The following is a 17,754-nucleotide window of genomic DNA, read 5'->3' on the forward strand; positions in this document are numbered from 1 at the left end:
TTCATGATACTTGAACGCCAATGAGAAAGAAAACACGAATTGCTTCGACATCGCCGCATATGCTGTTTTACAACCTATCAAAATGAATATACTGCGAAATATTACGAGCGAAATTTTCCGTGTCGTGTAGATTAATATTATATTTACAAGCGTAAAAGGAACGAAATAAAGTGCCCCGCGATTCGTTTTTATAGTTGCTGACATCTCGTGAGAGAGAACGAGAGAGGAAGAGAGAGAGAGAGAGAGAGAGAGAGAGAGAGAGGGAGACAGAGAGAGAGAGAGAGAGAGAGAGAGAGAGAGAGGGAGACAGAGAGAGGGAGAGAGAGAGGGAGAGAGAGGGAGACAGAGAGAGAGAGACAGAGAGAGAGAGGGAGACAGAGAGAGAGAGAGAGGGGGGCAGAGAGAGAGAGCGAGAGAGAGAGAACGAAACTCAGGACAGTCGGCAAAAAAGGCAGAAGTCAGCATGCCGATGTACATTAATATGAATACATAGTAATGTTAGAATAAAAGCAATGACTTAACTTTCTTATTTCTAACTTTTTTCCACGATTCGAAGGCAATTCGGAGACCACGATTCGACGGTCGTGTACCTAGTCTTACCACGTACCTTGTAGCTCCGCAGTTTTCCTTACCTGATTCACACCCAACAGACCATTTCGTGTTGTCTTCCGGGAATTCGAGTCAAAGGAGCCGCGTCGCGTGCCGCATCACACGCTTGACCGACTCCGTCGAACCCAAGCATCGACGTAGCAATAAATTACATAGGCGTTCGACTAGCACAGGAAAATTCGCAACAAACTGAAATTTGGCATTCTAGGGAGAATTTACTGTAATCAGTGAACGCATCATTTTTTACTTTATGTATTTCTGATTTATTTATTTTCTAAAATCCTTATTATTAATTGCACTTCTCTTTGGCTCTCTCTCTTTTCTTTGGTTCACCCGCTGAGCCATTCCTTCCCTTTCTCTTTTACTCTTAATTTTCCTCATCGATTCAAACGACTTGATTAGTTCGTACAGCGAATAAAAAGTCAAGGCAGTGTGAACACGTCCTAAGGACTAAAACTGTACTTCGAAAATCTCCATGAACAAACGATATAGAAAAACCGCGTTTTTCTATACGCCTCGATCTGTCTCTCTTTCTCGTTCTTTCTCGATCTATTCCGCAAACAAATGTCGCTGCCGGGATCCTGAATTCGGAAATCACCGGTTTAACCAGTCGATAACGAGAGCTATTTACGGCGCCCGTTCTACCGTTACCATTTTTGTGCAATACCGCCGCGCCGCGGCGCGCCGTGTCGCATGCCCTGTTACGATCATGTGTTACGTGCGCGCGTGACAAATCTTAGGTAATTGAACGATCGCGATCGGTGCCTTGGCGTCGCAGGGGCTTTCGGTACGCTTGCGTTTGTTCAATGTCATGCTTCCTGCCCCGTGCCTGTTCCAGCCGGACCAGCATGGTGAAGTTATCGAAGAACCTGTTTCCACCTGACGGCCAATCTGGATTAATTAGTACAGCGCCGATTAACGAGCACGTTTGTTCTTGTTTTTCTTCACATTTCTCTCTATGTTTCTATCAATTCGATATATATCATCTGTGCGCGCCGTGTCTGTAATGTTGACGCTTCTGATATCTCGCGTTCGCACTGGTATGCGAATTGTGTAGGAGAGAATGAGTCCGGCTGATCGAATGAGATCAGTACAACTCAGGACAAAAAGGGGGGTTATGTACCGAAAACTTATTAAAAACAAATATTTGTTTTTGATTTCATATGAGCAATTTAACTTTTACTAAAAATAAAAATGTATGTATAACATAAAACGAAAAAAAAACAAAGAATATTATTTTCATTTAATGTAACCTTAATTTAAAAAATTCCTCGTCGACTACTCAGTACAACCGAACGAGAACGTTTTTTCGGTTGACCAATATCATTTTCACTTTCTGAATCTTCTTCTTTAGTCAGATTTTTTGCTTTAAAAAACCTATTTAAAAATTGTAATTTTGGTTTGTTTACTGATTCTTACAGGGTCACTGTAGATTTCATGGTACGAAGATAGACAATTTTTATATATTTATATACCCTTAATTATAATGATTAAATTTTTACGTAAAGACACTATAGTTCATTATTCTTTCCCGTTATTATTTCAAGGTTATTTAGTTTTTGAATATGTTAAACAAAAATCATGCTATCCAGTGCTGTAGAAGTGTAGTGTCGTACGAAGGTTTTCGCAATTTTCTTATCGTGTTAGAGCAAAACAGTGTTATAGGATGCTGTGTTTTAGGAGAGCTACATCAATATCGTATTGTGATGTATTCTTTACTATACAACATTGCAACATGTTCGTTGTCAGTTCGGTTTCGTCGTGACTGGTTGTGGATGAATTCAGGTGGTTGTGGATGAATTCGGGTGGTGTGGTAGTCGCATGCTCTTATTCGTTTATAGGTGCGTCCAAAAATCGTGTTACCTGCAGAAGTGGGGAAACTGTCTTCGAGGAAATGTTCCTCTCCTTACAAGATAAATTTGTATCCTTAAGAGCTCCTCGCGGATGGATTTAGCGATCATTATTGTTGTCGATTCCATTTCGTTTGTTGTTGATAGCGAGCATCATTATTGTAGCAATCATCGGTACATGGCACGGTGGATGATGGCCGTACAAATCCTCAACGAACGGTTTGACACAAGCAACAGTAAAAGCTATTTTTGAGAAAACCGTTCCAACGCGTACTAATAGTATTAAAGAGAAAGCTTGCTTCCCGTTTTTTACACTTAGCCGACCGATCGGGTAGATCTACTCATTTCCAAGCTAGACGGTGGCCGACCGATCGGGTAGATCTACCCATTTCCAAGCTAGTCGGTAGCCGACTGATCGGGTAGATCTACCCATTTCCAAGCTAGACGGTGGCCGACCGATCGGGTAGATCTACCTATTTCCAAGCTAGTCGGTAGCCGACTGATCGGGTAGATCTACCATTTTGACCTGAGGAACGCTTCTTTCTCTCTCTCTCTCTCTCTCTCTCTCTCTCTCTCTCTCTCTCTCTCTCTCTCTCTATAGAGCTTCTTATTTCTGTAGAGTACAACAAAATGTTACCTACATCCCACTCTCACGACTTTTTCGAATATATAAGACTCCACTCAACTTGCAAATATTAGTGTAGAAGCCAAGCTCTTTGCTGTGACTCTCAACAAGTGGTGTGAAACGAAGTATAGAAAAAATATCCCTAAAAATGTCCAGAAACATGAGTGACAATTCAAGTGATGAGTTGTTTATGGACACGCTATCAGACTGTTCTGAAGACATTGATCTACTGATAAGTGATTGTGAAGTTGACGACAATAATAGCACCATCGTTCCCATATATCAGACTAATCGACGAATCCTTTTGAGTGAATCGGAAGATGATTCCGCCGATGACTCGGAATCAAATGTTATTGTCAATGGCGTCGATGATTGGACAGAAGATGATATCAGAGTTGAACCGAAGCATATGGTCGAACTGCATGCATCAACACAATGCCTGAACATCACGATATATTACTGCTTTTTTGTTTCATATTTGAGTTACGTTATTTATCCGTCATCTTTACTGTCCTTAATTTTCTGACTCTATTACCTATACTTTTTGTATAACTATTAAAAAATAATTATTATAAACTTTTAAATTCGAATTTTGTATAAGCAATATGTGAAATCGTTGAGCGAAATTGTTACCGTAAGATATAATTGATCACATAAATAATTTTCGGACGTTTTTGATTTCAAATAGCGAATTTCAGTCCGCGCTACCTCAGAAAAATGCGCGGTGGATAGCGCAGTTTGGCTTTCCCAAGCGCGGTGGAAACTGTACAGGTCTTTGTGGCGCGTGCGGTCGGCTAAGTGTTTAGAATCTTTTGTTTTCGGTCTCAATAACAAATGCTGTTATCATAAACCCGAGATTTCCGAAGGGCCCGCGAACTGAGGCCCAACGGCCCACAGCTGGCCCCAGCCTCACATACTCGAAATCTCTGGTACGAGCCGAGGGCCAGGCAGCTTCGCGTGGCCGGAGGTTGGTTGTGATTTTGGAATTTGGTAGAGGAATTGCGTGGACTAACCAATGCCTATCTCATCATCGAGGCGCCACTATAAGGCTAGGAGTTGCGTGAACTAGCCGATGCTTATTTCATCACCAGATCGTCACTAGGTTAGGATAGGTTTTCGTGAACTAGCCGATGCTTCTTATTTCATCACCGGGGCTTTACTAGGTAGGTAAGGTGTTGTAGGCTAACCGATGCTTATTTCATCACCGGGGCGCCACTGGAAGGATTGGAAATTTCGTGAATTAGCCGATGCTTATTTCATCACCGGGGCGCCACTGTAAAGATTGGAAATTTCGTGAATTAGCCGATGCTTATTTCATCACCGGGGCGCCACTGTAAAGATTGGAAATTTCGTGAATTAGCCGATGCTCATTTCATCACCGGGGCGTCACTAAATAGGATGACGTGGACTAGCCGATGCTTATTTAACACTATTCCTACCAGGACCGGTCAAATGACCGTTTTTAAATTTTCAATTGGAATTTCCTACATTCAACGTAAGTGAATCGCCTTTAATCACCGGGGCGCCACTGTAAGGATTGGAAATTTCGTGAACTAGCCGATACTTATTTCATCACCGGGGCGCCACTGTTAAGATTGGAAATTTCGTGAATTAGCCGATGTTCATTTCATCACCGGCGCGCCACTATGAGGGTAAATATTTCGTGAACTAGTCATTGTCTATCACATCAACGGAGCATCACTAAATAGGATGACGTGGACTAGCCGATGCTTATTTAATCACCGGGGCGTCACTGGAAGGATTGGAAATTTCGTGAATTAGCCGATGCTTATTTCATCACCGCGGCGCCACTGTAAAGATTGGAAATTTTGTGAATTAGCCGATGCTCATTTCATCACCGGGACGTCACTAAATAGGATGACGTGGACTAGCCGATGCTTATTTAATCACCGGGGCGCCACTGTAAGGATTGGAAATTTCGTGAACTAGCCGATACTTATTTCATCACCGGGGCGCCATTGTAAGGATTGGAAATTTCGTGAATTAGCCGATACTCATTTCATCACCGGGGCGTCACTATAAGGGTAAATGTTCGTGAACTAGCCGATGTTTATTTCATCACCGGGGCGCCACTAAATAGGATGACGTGGACTAGCCGATGCTTATTTAATCACCGGGGCGCCACTGGAAGGATTGGAAATTTCGTGAACTAGCCGATACTTATTTCATCACCGGGGCGCCACTGGAAGGATTGGAAATTTCGTGAATTAGCCGATACTCATTTCATCACCGGGGCGCCACTATAAGGGCAAATGTTCGTGAACTGGCCGATATTTATTTCATCATCGGGCCGTCATTAGGTATGGTAGGATAGAGATTTAGAGTTTCGTTGCATCGTAAGGAATATCTTTATCTCTATCTTCTAATATATAAAGGAATATCTCTATGGGTTTGTACCAACTACTGCTTCGATTCAGGAAATGGAATAATTGAATTTCACAACTCGATAGACTGGTAAAAGATAGTATATTACAAGCTTTCAGTCTAATACAATTCTATGTGTATGTATCGCAGATTCTAGATCGCGGTCCCAGTTTATCGCACTGGGTAAGCAGGGGCTTATAACCTTGTAACGATGTACGTACTCGGTTGAAATGCTCGAAAGAGAATCAGACTCAATCTCGCTAGCGTTCCTTCGTCGGTTGACGACGAAACTGACTTGAAACTAATCCTGCTCTTTAGTCGCGTTTGGGCCCCTTATATACCCAAAATTTCCTTAAAAAACTGTAGTGGGGGTGTTCGTACGTGCTGCGGTTCCAGGAGGTTTGTCTTCATATCTCCTTCGAAGGTACTTGACTCACGATATACAGAGCGAACCCGGCCGACTGGCGCACGTCGGAAAATTCTCCGTACGCGTCACAGATTCGTTCACGGAGATCGCGAAGACTAGGTGTCCGATGACACGCAACTCCTACGTCTGCCAGAGATCGAACATCGATTACAACAGTCAAGGCCCCTGCTGTTCGGACTTACCTTGTACACTTTCGCCGTGCGTGAACAGAACGTCGCGCGATTCTGTCTTCGGTTTTCTCGACAACGAGAACCACCCGCACCCGGGGGTCGCGAAGGTTTCAAATTGCAGATCAAGCGAAAGAAAATGCGTCGCCTCGATAACTGACCGGGATGAGCGGCGAATAAACCAGCTTCGTGTAATCGACGCTCGAATGATCGCGGGACATGCACGCATCGTCGAGATGTAATAGGCTCGGATAGGCGGGTCAGCGCACCCTAATGATTTCATTTACCGTTTCGGCGTCTCGTAAAAAGGTAAGAGGCTCTCTGTAGCGCACGTAGGACGCGCGGCGCGTACGCGTTACGCGAGTTGATGCATGCTAAACGCCGCGTTTGATCCCCGGAAGATAGTGGGCCCGCGGTCCCATTAAGATGCTTGCACGCAGCTATTTTATGGCGGTTGATTCACTGTACCCCGGAGATTGCAGGCGCTTTCTGTCCCCCTTCTCGCGAGCCCCGGCGTCCCATCCCCATTGTCATAAACCTCCGCGCGCTGACACGCGCCTTTTTCCCTGGGAAATAATCGCGCGAGTCGTGCACACGGTGTGCTCTCTCTCTCTCCTCCCTCCCCCCGCTCACCCTCTCTTTCTCTTTCGCTCTTCCTCCTTTTTATTCGCGTTTCCGTTTTTTTGCCTCTTTCTTCTTTTTCGTAGTTCAACCGCATGCGAAAGAACGTTCGACGAGATAGTTCTGTGTGGAGAAGGCATTAAGCCTGTGCGAAATTGCGTCGGCGATGCACCACGTGCAGCGTAATCGCATCTTACGCGAGCGTTCAAGTCGTCGGATTAACTTCTAAATCGACGACCATTTCCTCTTGTTTATTGATTGTGCGACCGCGTGCTCACTGTTCCTTAGATTCTTTTCTCAGCGTGTTTAGCTCGGCTGCATTGTTTTCATAATTTCATCGGGCTGACTCAAAGGGAATTTTTTCTACGCGCCAATGTCGACGACGCGACGGTTTCCTGTTTGTTGTTACTTCTCGGACTGTGTTCAGCTCTGCTACGTCGCTATGGTAGCAAAGTTCGATTTTGGAGTGTTGCTATTTGCGCGTGTGTTCTAGTCTCTCGCAGGATATTTCATCCAAAAAAATCGCCGATTTTGATAATACGGTAAATTCTGCCTAATTGACGCTCGGGTTGTACACAAAAATGAAAAATTTGGGGAGAGGAGATACGGTTTTTATAGTTGTTGACGATCGGTAACTATAAAAACGCGCCGCAATGCTCTGATAATCGTATCTCCTCTTCCCAAATTGTACATTTTTGTTCACAAGCTGAAGGATAATTGGGGAGAATTTATTGTATTGTGATTGAAATCATTCGGTGGTTTTTATTGTTAATATAATATAATCGTGAATATATATATATATATAAATAGTAATTATAATATAATATAATATATAAATTATATTATATTATATTATAATATAATATATAATATATTATGATATAATATATAATTATATTATAATATAATATATAATATATTATGATATAATATATAATTATATTATAATATAATATATAATATATTATGATATAATATATAATTATATTATAATATAATATATAAATAATCTGAATACGGATGATGATTCACAGTTTAATTTTGAATATATTACGAGATCGTAAAGTTTTGGTTACTTTCCTCGATGGCCCCATCCTTGTCATATTTATTTTTAAACCTTAACTAGATTGGCACGTGGTAAGTTTTTGTTAGACATAAGCTTTTCTTGTACGTAAATAAGAACGGTCGGATTACCTCGTAAATAGACTAGTTTCCAGTTGTTACTGGTTTTACGACTGCATATTGATTTCTAGATGGCGTTTTAGATTATGTATTCATGATCATTGTCTAGATTGAAACAATGTGCTTCAGTTAGCTCGTGTAACATCTTGTCTTTGTACATGTATCAAGGTCTAATCTTTCTCATAAGATTTCATTGTGGCGATATATACGAAAAGGTCGTGAAAATGACAGTTACGAGAAAACAACGCACAAAGAATTAAAGCTAATATTATTTCAATTACAGCGAACTATCTCTGCTTAAATTTGTATTAATGAAAGAATAATGAAAGATTAATGAAAGATTGTTATATCTTTACTTATGAATTTTTACTGTTTTAATACTTTTCTCTTAATTTCTTCTTTCTCATGCAAATTATATATTAATTTTCTAATCGTTTTTCTTAATTCATTAGTACTCTTTCACTTAAACAAAAGGAAACAGTACATCAATAACGATACACATACGACCTTGAATCACCAAAAGATTTATTTTCTGTCTCCATTAACGAAATCATTGTCTCATTTTGATTTCTATCGAACATTATCATCTTAAAGAGCAAGTTTCTATTTAGCATTAATAACGTTTTAATTTTAGTAAATGCAGACTTTGATTTTTAGTAGCCGTCTTGAATACAGTGAATAGTTAATTCTTTTAATAGGTTGACTGGCATGTCCGTTATATGCATATGAATGACACCCTTTCTTTGATTAGATTCAGAAACGAAGCATACTAAACTTTATTCTAGTGCAATAGCATGCAGAAAGATTAACGAAGAAATCACTCTGATGGATTAGAATTATCGAATATGATTAATAACACAGCGGTTAACGTAATCATGAAAATACATATTTTAAAGTTCTGTGATTTTTAGGATCTCTGATTTGGCAGTGTTATGAAATCAATGCATCGAAACATTCGAAATCAGTGTCCCATAAAATCGTGAGCAATTTGCGCAAATCGTTTACGATTTGCGTTCACAAACTACATTTCCGAAAAAAATTTACACCTTCGCGATCACTGACACCACTTTCTCCTTAAGTGAATTGCTCCATTTGACCACAGATATAAACACAGAACGATTCAAGCTGTGGCTGATAGATCGACTAATTTATAGTCGCGGAATTTTTATCTGTTCGATGTTGACGCGAGAATGTACACGGGCTTGTAATATACAGTGGCCCACAAAAGTGTTCGTATACCTTTTAGAATGCAATATCTTTTTTAAAACTGAACCTAACGACTTGAATTTTTTTTTAGATGATAGAGGGACTAGTCTACTAGGCGATGGCTGAAAAGCTTTCTTTTTTAATTTGCTATTAGTTGGAATGAAAAGAAAAAATTAAAAAACCTCGATTTTTAACTTTTTTATCTGAGCCTGTAACGAAAATGAAAAAAAATGCCTTTTTTAAATCTTGGTATTTTATATGCGTGCTGAAAATTTGAACGAAATCGGTTAACCCAGAGTCGAGCTACAGGCGTTGAAGGATTTTTAAAACTGCAGATTTCTTACAGTTTTTGGTCAAAATCGTGATAAAACTACGATTTTTGCGATTTTTAATTTGTTGTAACTCGTAACAACCTGAAGAGATATCCATACAATTTTCAACATGTATATAAGTTACCGAGATCCGCGAATTTTCGTTTTAAGCTCAGATAAAATTATTATACATTATATTATTATTATACCATATTATTATTATACTATATTATTATATTATTTTTTCGTCATTCCAAGTAATAGCAAAATTGAAAAAAAAGCATTTCAGTCATAGTCTAGTAAACTACTCCCTCTATCAGCTAAGAAAAATTCAAGTAATTTAGTTCAGCTTTAAAATAGTTATTGCGTTTTGAAAGGTGTACGAACACTTTTGTGGGCCACTGTACATACATATTGTAGGTAGCGGCGAGCTATAGCGTTCGCGTTCATTCACGCACCTTTTCCCAGTTTTCTTCCTTGTACACGTCGTCACCGGACGCTGATTTACATTGGATACTATCTGATCGCGGACTCGCGTACGCCATCAGATACGGCAATTAATCACAAAACTCGATCGGCCGGAGAAGCTGCGAACCGCGGTCGCGACATTGCTTCACTTTGATTATAGTGTTCCCGGTTTTTACCGATTCGCCACCCGGCTTTACGTCGAGAAATCGTCTTGTTTCTCATTAATCGTTAAGTTGATTTCTTTGACCACCACGTCACGGATGGCTGTACAGTTTAATTGGATCACGAAGTCTAGCAGGTTATCGTTATCGTGGAATGAGTCAAGTTGTAACAATGTTACAAGTTTTGATATAGCGACCGATTGCAATCAAACCGATCCGTGAAATGTCGTCAAAATGTCTGCGAAACCGGAACTTGTTCCCGTGATCGAGTAGACAGCGGATTTTTGGGCAAAGTAAAAATTTTGTTCAGCAATTGTAAGAAACTAGAGCTAAATAAAAAGCTCGTTTTTTACTAGCTTCAATCAATTGCGAAAAATGTAACAGTGTTCTTAAATTAATAAAAATTTAATTTAAATTACATAAAATTGTAGTTCATCTTTTAATAGCTTTAATCAATTGCAAATAAACTAACACTGTTCTTAAATTAATAAAAATTTAATTTAAATTAAATTAAAAGTTTATCTTTTAACAGTTTTAATCAATTGCAAATAATGTGACAGTGTTCTTAAATTAATAAAAATTTAATTTAAATAAAATAAAATTGTAGTTCGTCTTTTAATAGCTTTAATCAATTGCAAATAATGTAACAGCGTTTTTAAATCCTCCCATTACTTTGATTATTCTGTATTTCTCGTAACAATTTTTTTTTGCAATGAATGCGTAAAACTGTTATCACATTAATTTATGAATCTACGCGGACCGAAATGTTGCGCCGTAGTCCGTTTACTATCCAACAATTTTCTATTTCTAGAATCTCATGTAAAATTTTGTACTTCTATGCACGTAGTGCAATATATTATAGTTTCTTGCATCGGCAAGTTGTAAATAGAACACAATTTGTTCTATTGACGAGTAAGATGAAAATTTGCTAGGCATAATGTTGTTCTAGAATCTTTAGTACAATTCGTTTTAACTTGTACATCGATGTTTGAGCACTTTTTTAAGTTCAGAAACTTGGGGTTACATCGAAGAATTTCCAGGTTCGAATAACGGTTGTGTTTCTTACTTTAAAAATACGTTTTACGAACCAATAGCAAAGAGAAGTTGAAACATTTATTATACGGCTTGGTTCGTTCCTTTTTCATCGTTACATTCGCCTCTAATTTAGAATTTTATGGTGGAATAGAGACGTACTAATTAAGAAGAATCGTTCATGTCCTAATGAAATAGAAAGGCGATATTTTCTTAGGTTGATTGGCTTATACAAATAACTAAAATATCTAAATAACTGAGATATCGAGTTAAATGTTCACGTCGTTAATAAATTAGAAAAATGCCATTAATCAATAAGTTCGTGGAAGATTAAACTCTAAGAAAGTTTAAACGCTAGTGTTATTAATACTCAATATGAGTATAATATAAAAATGAGAATAATAATAATGAGAATAATATAAAAATAAAACAAACGTATTTACTATTCTCGAATCTAAACGTATCAATGCACTTGTTTATTAAGATTTAAAAGTTCACTTAAGCGTTTTGTATCAAAGTATGTCAGTACCACCGTGATGCGAGAGGATTGACTAGAATTACTAGAATTAAATTTCTACGGAAACTTTAATTTCCGTTAATTATATTATCAAAATGGGAATTAGTATTTCTCTCATTACCATCATGCTGTTAATATATTCGTTTTATTGGAACAACTCAAAACGCATTAGAAATCTATAAAAATTCGTCATTAAATACATCCGTCTTTTGTGAAGTATGGTTGCTGATTCGATAGAGTGAACATATTAAAATACAAGTAGGATCCATCTCCTCGCGACAGCCTTTATGTATTATTAACATACAATCGTTTTATTGGTTTCTCATCCGGGTTACGAATCCTGGGTCCCGTTAAAAAAACGTAGGTTACAATAGTATCATCTCGTCAGACACGACTCGGCCTGAACACTTATTATTTCATAAATATTCCCTCTAAAGAAAGGGCAAAAATAAGGAGCTCTTCAAGAATTGAAAGGGTGCTTCAGACCACTGAGCAACACCGTGTACCGTTAAAAGTCTCCTCCACGCGAAGCGAACGAGGCTGAATGACTCGATGTCCGGAACATTCCGAGCGGGAGATTACGGTAACAGTACACGCGAGAAATTCACCCAATGAAAATAACAATCGTAAGTATTACGAGTACCCACACGAAACGTGCAGCCGTGCCGCGAGTGGCCGGTATATTCGAATTGAGTGATTCGGCGGTTTTTGTGTCGACGTCTCAGCGAGCAACCGACGATGTTGCCAACATGGAACTCACATGGTCCGATCTGGACGTGTTTCTCTCGGGTTTGAAATTAAAGTTGACACCGCTATGTCATCGATACTTTCCACGATCAATTGTGAAGTGCCTTTAACGAGGCTCTATTACACTTTACAGTAAGTTCTCCCTAATTCGCGCTCAGATGGCGCACAAAAATGGGCAATTTGGGAAGAGGAGATACGATTATATTCGAGCCTCGCGGCTCGTTTTTGTAGTTATCGCAAGGCTCGAATATAATCGTACCTCCACTTTTCAAATTGTCCATTTTTGTTTCCAAACTCAGGGTCAATTAAGGAGAATTTACTGTATCTCGAAAACTGACGTGTGAATTTTTATAACAAATAACGTGGTGAAAGAAAAATTTCAACGAAATGATAGGTGGCGCCATAATGGCTAAAAAATGGCTTTTTACCAGGATATATTTTGCACGCTGCAGTGTTTTGCAAAATTTCATAAAATACCGGAGGAAGTACGATCGAGTGATTCCGTTCAGAAGTCCTGGTTAAAATGGAAAGAACTATAATAGACTGTTTTACTTTATAACCGACTCCACAAAGAAATTTCATGTCCTAGTTTCCGAGTTATTAGAGAGAACACTTGTCAAATATTTGTGGCTAAGCTATAAATGTCTAAAGTCTAGTAAATTATCCCTAATTGACGCTCAGATTGTTAAAATAATACATAAAAATGTAATGTTTCCGTTAAAAAATCATCGATAATTCGCATACATGTATTAGTTACCGTAAACAATCGCATGAAAACACAATAAGATTCGTGTCTTCTCTGATCCGTAAATAATTTAACTAAAAGTTGAGCCATACCAAAGAAAAAGATTTTCGAATTACACGACGATATAATAGCTTTACTCGGGGAAAATAATAATTAACCCTTTGCACTCGAAGCTATTTTAACTGTAAATATACAATCGTTTTTCTAACTTATAGTATTACGCATATGAAATTGACTCTTGGGACCCACACAACAGTTACACTCTTAACAATTTTTTAAATCTAAATTTTGTTAGTATACAAATTATCTTAAAACGTGATGTAACAAATTTTAGTGGTGTCTCAGAGTTACCACTCGAGTGCAAAGGGTTAATACCAAGAATATAATTATACGATTGTGTCCTTTCATTCGACCATCTCGTTTTCCACTAATTTAAAGCTTTCGATTTATCCGGAGATTTCGAACCACTGTGTGTCGTCCTGTCGCAGCTAAGTACAATAATTTTGTCCCTAATTCGCGATCAGATTACGTAAAAAAATGGAAAATTTGGGGAGTGGAGATATGGTTATTCTAGTCTCTAGTCTAGTCTCGTGTCGCAAGACTCGAATAATCGCATCTCCTCTTCCCAAACTGTCCATTTTTGTGCGCAATCTGAGCGCGAATTAGGGAGCAATTACTATACTTTCGAACCTTGTTAATTTGCGCGTTCTAATTGTACGACAAATTTACAGGAATTGTTTCAAAATCTCTATCGAACAGAATTTGCGAGAAGAATGCATTTAGAGGTTCTGGTACCGTTTGAGTATGTGTAACAAGCAGTTATACTACTGATCGGTTGTTCCAGATAACGCATCTGGAGAGATCTCTATAATAGAAGGGCACCGTGTGGTATTTTGATACAATGGTCAGGGCTTTGCCATGAATGTCAGACAGTTCGATTTACGTTTACGCGCCAATACTTTCCGTGCCTTTTAGTATTACCGAACGTTCGCATTCAGTTGTAATATTAGATGTATGTTATGCATTTTCGCTCCTTTTGAATCGTTTACGTAGAATAACTTTATTCGCGATTGTTCGATAGGGCACAGTCTTTTAAAATGGAAGAAAATATTTCAAAAGTTAATTCATAATGTACAGATAATGTAATCCTTTTACTTGTACTGTCAAAATATCGATATGTTAACGGATTCGCGGTCTTGAAGAACGATGGAACTCTAATAACAAGATTGGAGATTTTTCTGCAAAATAAAAATTGTCCAAGGTTATTTGTAAGAAACGTAAGTCCAACAAGCTTTCCTTCTTTTAATCGTTCCAACAAATTGCACGAAATATAGAAGAATATTCTCAAATTCTTTCAAGATCTTCAAAGTTTTTTATATTCGATATAGTAGTTTCTATAAAAAATACACAACCGTCGCAATCTAATAATAACGTTTACATGTAAAACGCGAAGGACATTCCACTGCTCGCCGACGGCTGTGTAGACGTTAGCAAGCCTCGAACAAGTAGAATAAGTTGTGAGATTGCTGTGATTCTATCGAATTATTGTGATCGGTCACAGTTCTCGCACGATTGCGTTGATCGAGTAGAACACCTGCCTCATGGTTGCATGACGATGCGAGCCAATGTATAACGGTGGAAAAAAGGTTCACGGAGATCGGTAATGGACGCCATTACTTACCTTACACGCCCATTTGCGGTTCTATTCGTACGGAAAATTAGTATAATAATTACCCGTTTCCTACGGGCACGAGCAAAACGAGCCGTTGATACCCGGCAATTTGTCTTCCGGACTTTGTCGTCACGACGATCAGTAGTCTTTTAAACGATCGTTCACGTGACTGTCCAGAATCTTGAACGCCTTGACATAGTGTTAACACTTTGACGGCCGGAGTCACGTACACGTGACTTCGCGAAAATTTCAATTATAGAAATTGATGTAGCGTAACTTTTTGAAGAATGCATCATAATTATGTTATTAACCAAATTTTTATCCTGTTTATATTATTAATAAAGTATATTACAATTTCACTATTAAAAAAGCGTATTATAATTACACTATTAATGCTTTGACCGTCGCGACACCCACGCGACGATAATTAAATTTATTTCAAATTTAATTTTCGAAAATTAATTTCTTTGCCAGTCATTTATTATTTCTTCATTTGTTGGAAAAGTAATGTATGTCGTATAAATTTGTTGTGTGAATTTTTTATATTTCACTGAATAAAATATTTTAATTTTATGAAACTTTCGAGATGTTTGCCGCGGCCGTCAAAGCGTTAATTATCCGATCTTAATGCGCGGTCTCGATGGAAATGATTACGGCCGAATTTTTCACTGAAGACGTTCGAATTCTTTTCGCGCGCGAGATAAATCTGGCTTTCGTACACGCAATAACAATACAAATTGCGTTAGATCGCCAATGAGAAATTATATTTCCAATTCGCAAGCACGTCGGGGCTCGTGCAAGGTGAGCCGTTAATCTCGACTGCCTTGAACGTTCCCTCGAACGTTCCGCGAACCGTCGGCGTCGACACGATTCATTAATACATTTTTAATATTCACGGTTATCTGTTCCCCTAAATTAACTCGCGATCAAGTTTACACGGTACCGAACGGAACGATTCGATTCGTCGCTTCTTCACGCTCCCCTGCGTCGCGCTCGACCGATACGAAATGCTCGAATGCCTCGCGTGCCACTATTCGCAAGATTTATAATCGAAGATAATGTCCACGTCGCTCGGTTATTCCGTGCTGCATGCAGATGTTGGCAGGCTCGTAATCCCGCTGAGGCATTCCTGAAATCGTAACAATTCCAGGTTCCTCCATTTTCAATGTATCATTAGCATGACCGCTGAACTCCGGATTCCGATGCGCGATAAGGTCACCGGTGATTTCGGCGCGTCACTGGGATATAGCTGATGATTTCGATGCGCGGCGAAGCGATCTCGTCCGGCTGTAATGTGTAACGAAAGGATTTTTAGTCATTCCGGCCCGTGAAGAGACACGGAAATTATCCGGCAATTACACGATTTAGGTCAGGCGGTGTTGGGTCGTTTGGGAAATCTGCGTATTTTTTTTATAAATGTTATTGCAAGAGAATGTATAAAACATAATGTTATTGCGCATTAATTATGGGATGCATTTTGTACGTTTACGTGGGGAAGTTTCACATTTTTATGTCAATTTTGTTGAGGAAAATAAATTAAGAGAATTAAACAGGATCAAGAGATATAGGTATCGATACAATACGATCTTTTAAGCTTTCTATCGCTTTTGACAAAATCATTTGTTTAAAAACAAACGATTAAAAGTTGTTATTTCCCAAAACTTGAGAACTGTCGAATGCAACTAGATATAAATATAATATTATATCGTATTATATTTTATACAATATAATAAATTAATATAACTATTATTATAATTATTATTCATTAATATTATTATTAATAATTATTAATTAATATATAATTTATAATAGTATATTATAATATTATAATAACCATATCAGAAAGTAAGATTTCAAGGTGCTTTGAAATAATCAATACAGTTAAAGTACACATGTATAATAGAATCCACCGATTTCTTCGAATTTATATACGCTACCTATACCTTTTCCGGTTTTGTGTAGAGACAAAATTGCAGGATGGTTGTTCAATATCCTATGAATCAATACATAATTGTGTCGGGAAAGTGAAATTATAGAGGAACATAGAATGAAGCATGAAGGTCATGGCAGAGGGATTGGTTACGATACACACAATGTAATGAATACATAGGTAGTACATTACATTCGTGCTGAAACATCTGTAATTTTAGTCTCTTCCTCTCTCAACGACTTCTTATCTCGTTCGAAAGTGTCGGTGGTTTTTAATTGAAAAAGTGAATCAACTGCAACCTTTAGTATCTCATAATAGCTAATTTTGTAATTGTGATGCGTAGTTTAACGTTGCCAAAAATTAATGAAAAATGTATTATGAAAAGTTCATTTACAACACTCTATGTATTTCCTTGATTATAGCATTTTTTGATTGTTAAGTATTTAGAAGTATCGATAGTTTTCTATGTGAACAAAATGAACGAAGCAACAGAAATTGTAGTCCATATATTTTTTAATTCAAATCTCACCGAATTTCTTACCTCTGAAAGTTAAACAATTTTTAAATAACTTTCTTGTCTTGGTGTAATAATACTAATGTATTTGTTGCAGTTTATTCCTTATAATAAAATGTTTACTCTGCCTGAACAATCACAGCACAGTGTGTACTTTCTCGCGTATTCAACGGGATAGTGTACAGGGTGTCTCATAATCATGTTAACACCCGGAAATGGGAGGTTCCTGAGGTCATTTGAAGAAACTTTTTCCTTAGCGAAAATTCAATCCGTGGCTTTGTTTGCGAGTTATTAACGAAAAACAGTGACCAATCAGAGGCGAGCACGCCTAGTGCTAGGCGGCCGAGTCAATGAGTGGAACCTAGTTCGACGGCTTCGACCGCTTATTAGCTCGACCGCCGCGCGATAGCTGATCTCGCCTTTCATTGGTCAGTGTTTTTCGTTAATAACTCGGAAACAAAGCCGCGGATTGCATTTTCGCTGAGGAAGAAGTTACTTCAATTCTTCCCGAGTGTTAATATAATTATAAGACATCCTGTTTACGGACGAAACTGAAAACACTCGATAGTTACAAATTCATAGCAT

At 38.3% G+C, this 17,754-nt stretch overlaps 1 protein-coding gene across 1 annotated transcript in view; it reads left to right on the forward strand.

The window, feature by feature from the left end:
* LOC117225141 (uncharacterized) overlaps positions 1–17,754 on the forward strand; it is a 65,930-nt gene that overhangs the window by 19,336 nt on the left and 28,840 nt on the right. The window lies entirely within an intron of this gene.

This window comes from Megalopta genalis, chromosome 8 (assembly GCF_051020955.1).
Source record: "Megalopta genalis isolate 19385.01 chromosome 8, iyMegGena1_principal, whole genome shotgun sequence".
NCBI classification, from domain to species: domain Eukaryota; kingdom Metazoa; phylum Arthropoda; class Insecta; order Hymenoptera; family Halictidae; genus Megalopta; species Megalopta genalis.